The following is a 7,634-nucleotide window of genomic DNA, read 5'->3' on the forward strand; positions in this document are numbered from 1 at the left end:
CACTTTGGAGTTTCAGGGTGGTCTCGAACTCACAGCAATCCTCCAACCTCTGCTTCCTGAGTGCCGGGATTAAAGGCATGCGCCACTACTCCCGACCATTCCTTTTTTTTTTTTTTTTAATGAGGTAGCATTCTCTAATCTCATCCTTCTTACACTTATTGTAAAGCAGGCTCAACTGGTGAATTACTGACACATTTTGATTTAATTAATCTAGGGTAGACTTAGCATTTATAATTTCAATAAATACTCTAGTACTTTGGATCCACAGTCAGCACTGGGGACTCCTGGGTCTGTAGAGAGGATATATCTCCACAGTGTGACCAGGAAGCTTATGAAGCCCCTACTCACTTAGGTCGTCAGCATTAATAAAAAGTGTGTCCACCTGAAGAAGGTGATGGAGGCATGAACTGAGGAGTGGATATGTCATATTTAGATTTCGGGAGGAATGCCAAAAATGGAGAAATTGAAGATATATTTCAGGGTGCAAGGGAAAAGACCATATGACAGCTTATTATTGAGATTTGGTTTTAAGCTTGCTTAACAAGTCTCTTCATCTCTCTCTCTACACCTCAGACTATACCACTGGAAAAAGAGAGAGAACTATAAAATTTTCTGAGGCTCATGCCAACCATATAAATCTTTGCTTTTGATTCAGTGACGCAAGAAAGTCCCAGCAGGATGCAGTATATTGGTGACAGTCAGAGTACAGTGTAAAAAATCAAGCAACAACACGGAAGGTAAGTATTTCTGCTAAAATCCAGAGCCCTTTGGGTATACGACAATGATGAATAGCTGGGTCACATGGCAATCCAATTTTAGTTTTTGAGAAACATCCACACTGCTTTCCATGGTGGCTGCACCTACCAACAGTGAGCAAGCATTCACTCTCCCCCTTAACCTCACCAGCATTTATTGTCATGAGTATTTTTTTTTTTTTGATGATAGCCATTCTGACTAGGATGCCATGAAATCTCAAAGTGGTTTTAATTTTCATTTTCTGATGGCTAAGGATGCCTATTGCTGCTCTATTCACAATATCTAGGAAAGACAATCAACCCAAATGTCCATCAACTCGTGACTATAATGAAGATGTGCCACATACATACAATGGAGTTTTACCCAACTGTGAAGAAAAATGAAGCTATGAAAATGTATTCACCTGGAAAAAATTATACTAAGTGAGATAACCCAAGTGCAGGAAGACAAAAATCACATGTTCTCTCTCATTTTGGGATGCTAATTTTTAAAATTTTACTGTTTCATTTATTTATTTGAGGGAAAGAAATAGAGAAAGACAGATACAGACAGAGAGAAAGAATGGGCACCTCAGGGCCTCCAGCCACAGCAAATGTGCTCCAGACACATGTGTCACATTGTGCATCTGACTTACATGGGTCCTGGGGAATCAAACCTGGGTCCTTTGTCTTTGTAGGTAACTGCCTTAACCACTAAGCCATCTCTCCAGCACAGAACCCTAACTTTTAATGTTTGTATACATGTAAACAAAGGGACATGAGACTGAGAATGAGCTATGTTTAAAGATAGGACATCATGAGAGTGTAATAAAAGGCAAGAAGAAATGGGCATTAAAAAGAAGAAGAAGAAGAAGAACTATGTAGAAAGAAAGCAGAAAGGACCAGGCGTGGGGCTGCACACCTGTAATCCCAGCACTTGGGAGGCAGAGGTAGGAGAATCACTATGAGTTCAAGAGCAGCCTGAGACTTTATAGTGAATTCCAGGTCAGCCTGGGCTAGGGCAAGACCCTTCGTTGAAAAATCAGAAACGAACAAACAACAGCAACAACATAAACAGGCTATATTTGGGGGAGGGAGGTTGAAGCACAAATGAGGAGGACAGAAATAGGGAATGGAAACAAAAACTACTTTGAAAACATCATAAAATTATTTTTTTTAATGTAAGAAAAGAACCAAGGAAAATAAAAGTTTGTTTGTATTTTCCCTGGGGATCATATTAATCTCAATCAACTAAAATTATAAGAAAGCAGATATTTAGCTCAAATAATGGAAATACTGTGGCTGATCTTCAGTGAACAATCACTGTCCCACCCTGAGAGGTGTGAAACAAAAGATTGTGTGTCTTTATTTTTCTAGTCTCTCATTCCACAAACTATGAACTACTTGAAGTCAAATGTTTTGCATGGTTCTCTCTCTCCACCCCCCCACCGTGTGTGCACATGCAAATATGCATGTTCATATGTCTGGTTAAAGTACTAGGTTGATGTCAATTGTCTTCACCAGTCACTTTCCTTATAATTTGAGACAAGGTCTCTTGCTGAGCACAGTGCTCATGGATTTGGCTAATCTAGTTAGTCAGTAAGCCATAGCAATTCCCTGGATCTGTCTCCCTAGTGCTAGAGACCACCATGACTGACACTTTGCATGCTAGAGATCTGAATTCACATCCTCATGCTTGCGTGGCAAGCAGTTTACTTACAGATCCATCTCCACAGGTCTTCGTTATACTTTTTTATACTTACTGCATACAACTGTGCCTGGAGCCGAATGTATAGCATTGGTTAAATAGCAAATATGCTTAACAAGCGTTGTGACAAGGGAGCAAGACCATCCGAAAGAACACCAACATGTGGCTGTGCCCAGGCGGATGATATGCACATAATATAAAGTTGGTTGTTGCATCCTGCGGAAGTTCAGGGGAGACAGAAGGATAGAATGGATGGTATGGGATGAGTTTAGAACAACAGTTATTTGAGCCATCTGGTATGAGAAGATGATCAGTCATGCCTATGTATTCATACTGGAAACATCAATGCTGTACCATGAATGAGTGGATGGATGAACACATCAGTCAAGGATACTAGAAAGAGATATTAAGTGATACCCATGGATTCTAATTGTCCTCAAAAACAAACTGGCTGGGTAAAGCTGAGAATAAAATTTCATTTTGCGATTCCTCAGTTTTCTCATTCATAAACTGATAACTGTGGTCTTGCTCCAGGAATCCATCATTTGGGGATAAAGGAAACATCAGATATAAAGTTACATAATGAAAATCAATGATGCTGAGCACTAGCTTTGATGATTAAAATATGATGAGATATGTAAAATGACTCTGTGTAGATGCAACCAACTTCATTTTTAATTTTTAAAATTTTATTTATTTGAGCGGGGAGCAGATAGATAGACAGAAAGAGACTAAGCAAGAGAAAATAGGACCACCAGGTCAGAAGCTGCAAAAGAACTCCAGACGCATGTGACACCTTGTGCATCTGGCTTACATGTGGGTCTTGGGGAATTGAACCTGGGTCCTTTGATGTTGCAAGCAAGTGCCTTAACCAGTAAGTCATCTCTCCAGCCCTATGCAACTTATTTCTATAGCTCCTGAGATCTGCATCATTTCTTTCTCTCTTTAGAAAGTGAGAAAGTAATTTCCACTCCTATTTCTCCCACCCTGACTCCAGTTTGAAAGGCTCTCCTTTCTCCAGCTCCTTCTTCTGATCCTATTTGGTCTGATTAGTCTCAAGGAGCAGGGTGTAGGAAGGAAACCCCAGACCACCCTGCCATTGGGCTATGCTTTGAAACACTTACCTTTCCTACTGCAGGAAAGTCACTTTTCAAAGCTTTTTTGTACATTATTTTATTTTTGGAAGGACTCTTCAAGACCGTGGCTTTCACTATTTAAAAGGCAATGTGGTCAGAGAGAGGCATGCTTTGAAATGCTGTTTCTGGTTCCTTGACAAATGAACTCTTACTATGATTTCAAAAGTGTATTCGAATTGGTACCAAGACTTCAAGCTCTCAAATCCTCGCTCAATCTTAAATGTGCAGCTGTTAGGTATTTATGTTTCTATTGTTGGATAGCACAGGAGCCCAAAGGAGATCACAGAGGAAGACCACAAGGAGGCGGAGGTTCTTCCTCCTCCCTGAAGGTTCCCTACACAAGGGCCACAGCCAGCAAATGAATGTTCAAATTCAGGGGTAGGAGAATATTGAAAGGATGCAAGAGAACCTCACAGAAGTCACATGTAGAAAAATCGATTTGGCATCACAGAAATTGAGAATTTGCCAACTTCCTCCTCCCTACCTCTCTTTCCGTCCCCACAATCACAGTGATTCTTGCCTGTACTTCTCTTTCTACCGATCTGTTTTGACTCTTCAGAGACAGGCTTTCTCTGAAAGATTCTTGGTTTTTCTTTCTTAGCTCATTGGCATACATGGCTTTGCTCTTTCCTAGTCCTCCATGAAGTCCCTCAACTGTGTTAGAAGACGTTTCTGTGATCCAGCTTCCTCCTAGAAGATACCTGATTCCCTCCCTGTTCCCGATTGTGCACATCGCTGGTGAGGCAAGAGCTGGTGTAACGTAACTCAGCTGTCTCAATCCTGACCAGCAGGATTACCAGGAATGTGTCCATAGCTGAACATGGTCACTAGTGGCACTATATATATGTGTAAAATGAAGAATTGAAACTCTCAGATAATTTAACTATTTAAATCATCAAAGTCATCTCATGATCTTAGAAGAACTTGGATTTAAAATCAGACTTTTAGAAAAATATCCATTAATAACAGGAAGAGAAAGTGAGGCAGAGACACATAGAGAATGGGCACACCAGGGCCTCTAGCCATTGCAAACAAACTCTAGATGCATGTGCCACCTTGTGTATCTGGCTTACATGGGTACTGGGGAATCGAACCTGGGACCGTAAGCTTTGTAGGCAAGTGCCTTAACCATAAAGTATCTCTCTACCCCCTGACTTATTTTTGACTAACCAGTTGTCTTTGACTTAACCAATGGGAAAACCAGTCAGTCTCATCCTCTGAATTTTAGTTTCTTTTACTAAAAATTGTCCAAACAGGAATCCAGGGTATTCAAGGCAGTTAATTGAGATAATATATGCAAAAGCATATGTAGGGCCAAGATTATGCTGGGTGTCATGATAACACAGGTGATACCCACGTGCTATGGTTATACAAGCTATTAATATTTGTCCTTATCCTTGAAAACTTCAAAACTATTATATACTGCTTGAGAGAGAGAGCAAAAGGGGACAGAGAGAATGAGCACATCAAGGTCTCTTTCTGCTGCAAATGAACTCCAGATACATGTACCCCTTTGGGTACTGGGAAATCAAACCCAGGCCAGCAGACTTTGCAAGCAAATATCTTTAACTGCTGAGCCATTTTCCCAGCCCTATTCTGGAGCACTTTTAATCTACTGAGATATATCCAATGTTAGAATCAAACTGTCATTCTATTCCTTTTATGCATTGGTGGTTAAAGTCAAAGAATAGACAGGTTATGGTTTCTTCTTAACCTCTTGCCCAGTGTCAGGTCTAGCCATGACTACCAGGAGTCATCTGCATGCTGTGAACCTCTTGAAGCTTGCATGACATTTCTGAGGTTAAGACTACATGTGAGCCAGTAGGGAGAAAATAAATACAATAGGAAAAAAATGATGTCTGTTATTGACAGATATGAACATGTGGGAAAGGTTACTTTTTGGTAGTAAATTAGGTGAGATGATTTTTTTTTTTTTTTTAATGGAGGAAGGGATATTTATTGAAGCTAACAGATCCAGATCTAGTTCCACAATGGCAGAAGAAACTGGCCTGCCTTCACAGGTCCAAGCAGAGAAAGAGAAGTACAAGCCAAAAGCCAAAAAGCCACAGCACACTTCAGGAACTCCAGCTAGGCACACTTTGCATATCTTTAGATTGAAATCTGAAACCCACCACCACACCTTAAGAGCCACCCAGTGACATTGCCTCCATCCAGGTGACTGCAGATACAATCTACAAACAAATAAACAACTGAGTATATTGGGGGCCATCTATTTAAACCACCACAGACACTGAGGATATTTTATGTGTCAGGTAAGACAAGTCATGTTAGCAGAAGCCTTACAGGGTCTTCTTGGCTCACAGAACTGGTAAGTGAATGAGCAGAATAGATAGACGGACTTCAGGACAGGTTTAATCCAGACCATTCTGGCTATAGGGTGAGATGATTTTTAATGTGCTGTCTATTCATAAAATACTGTTAAATTTGAGATGGAAAAAGAAAGACAGCCAAGTATTCAAGCATTAGCCTGCAAGTTGTTTTGGACACCTTGAATCTCTCTAAAAAGCCAACAGATCATACACAGAAAGCTGAGTAACACAGTCTAAAGAAGTCCATTTTAGCATGGAGTATTTATCAGCACGTGGGTATACCAGCTCAAAAGTGCTAACTGGAGTTTGCTGTTGGTGTGATCCATGTCATAAGGACATTATGAAAACTTATATAAAGGAAAGACCACTTTTAGAATGCTTCAAGAATGTCTAGAGGCAAGTACTAACTTAAGCTTTGCTTCCCAGGCTATGAGTTCATTCTGGGCCCTGAGGTCTGAATCTACTGTCACTCTGTATTCTTTGGTCATTAAGATATTCAAGTCAGGACACCTGTCAGAGAAAGTGCTAACATACTCTAAATCACTATGCCAGATGCGCCTAGTTAAAATAACATTTGGTTCTGCCCCAATTCTAAATGACAGCACAAGGTCTATGGACTCAACCTAGCTGGGAAAGATGAGAAAAATCGTTCAAAGTTGCACACCTAACAGATACTGGAATTAGTATTTGAATCCCAATAATCTAAATGCAGAGCCAACTCTCTTAGTCATTGTCCCATACAGCCATCCTATTGCAAGACTGCCTTGGCAGGAGGTGGCAGAAAGGCACCTGAGCTCTCCTTACATCGCCACTTTTGAAGGTATTGAATGAGGTTATTGATTCCAGCCTTCCAAACTAAATGAACTATAGTCACTTCAAATTATAGTTCTGGCAGGCTCATTAGCAATCATTTGGCCAAAATAACTCGTTGTACAGAAGAGAGAAAAAATGTAGAACAAGAAAAGCAAACATGTAAGTAACCAAAACGATAAGTACACAGATAACAAAGCCAGGCTTAGGAGCTAGCACACTGGACTACAGTTACAAAGCCTTTCTCATTATCCTCAGATGCCAAAGCATCCTTGTGCCCCCTGCAGCCCAGATCAGAGTAGGCAAAAGAGAATAGAGCACTGGAAAGGAGAAGAGAACAGAGAACCGGGTGGGAAGAGGGAGGGCTGTATCTGGCTTGGACTTCTCTGCTACCCTTTCCTCTGAGTCCTCACTCTTCCTAAAATAAATCCTATGAATCAAAATTTACCCCTCTTTGAGTTCATGTTTTCAATTATTTGCTAACTTGGACAAAGAACCCAAAAGTTGGGGGATGCAGGCCTGGAATCTCCTGTATCTTTATAGAATTTAATCCCTCCCTGGACCCAAAATCTTGCAGTACTATCGGACACAATGCTGGACACTGTAAAATGAACAAAGATGAGTCAGTTTCCTTCCTAGCTTGGGAGATATCTGATATCCTGTGAGGAGCTTGCAACCTTTAGCTTTAGATCCACAGAATGGGTGACTGAAGATGGTACAGTTCAGTCAGGAACAATAACCAAGTTTAATAATAATGTACAACTTTGCTTGTCAGCTAACTTTTACTGGGATCATCTATTTCTAGAATCTCCTACAGTATTTTAAATGAGCAGGGGTCCTCATAGACAATAATATAGATAATCACAATATTGTCTCTAGGTAATCTATTATACACCATTATGAACTGCAAAAATAA

This window comes from Jaculus jaculus, chromosome 2 (assembly GCF_020740685.1).
Source record: "Jaculus jaculus isolate mJacJac1 chromosome 2, mJacJac1.mat.Y.cur, whole genome shotgun sequence".
Classification (NCBI taxonomy): Eukaryota; Metazoa; Chordata; class Mammalia; order Rodentia; family Dipodidae; genus Jaculus; species Jaculus jaculus.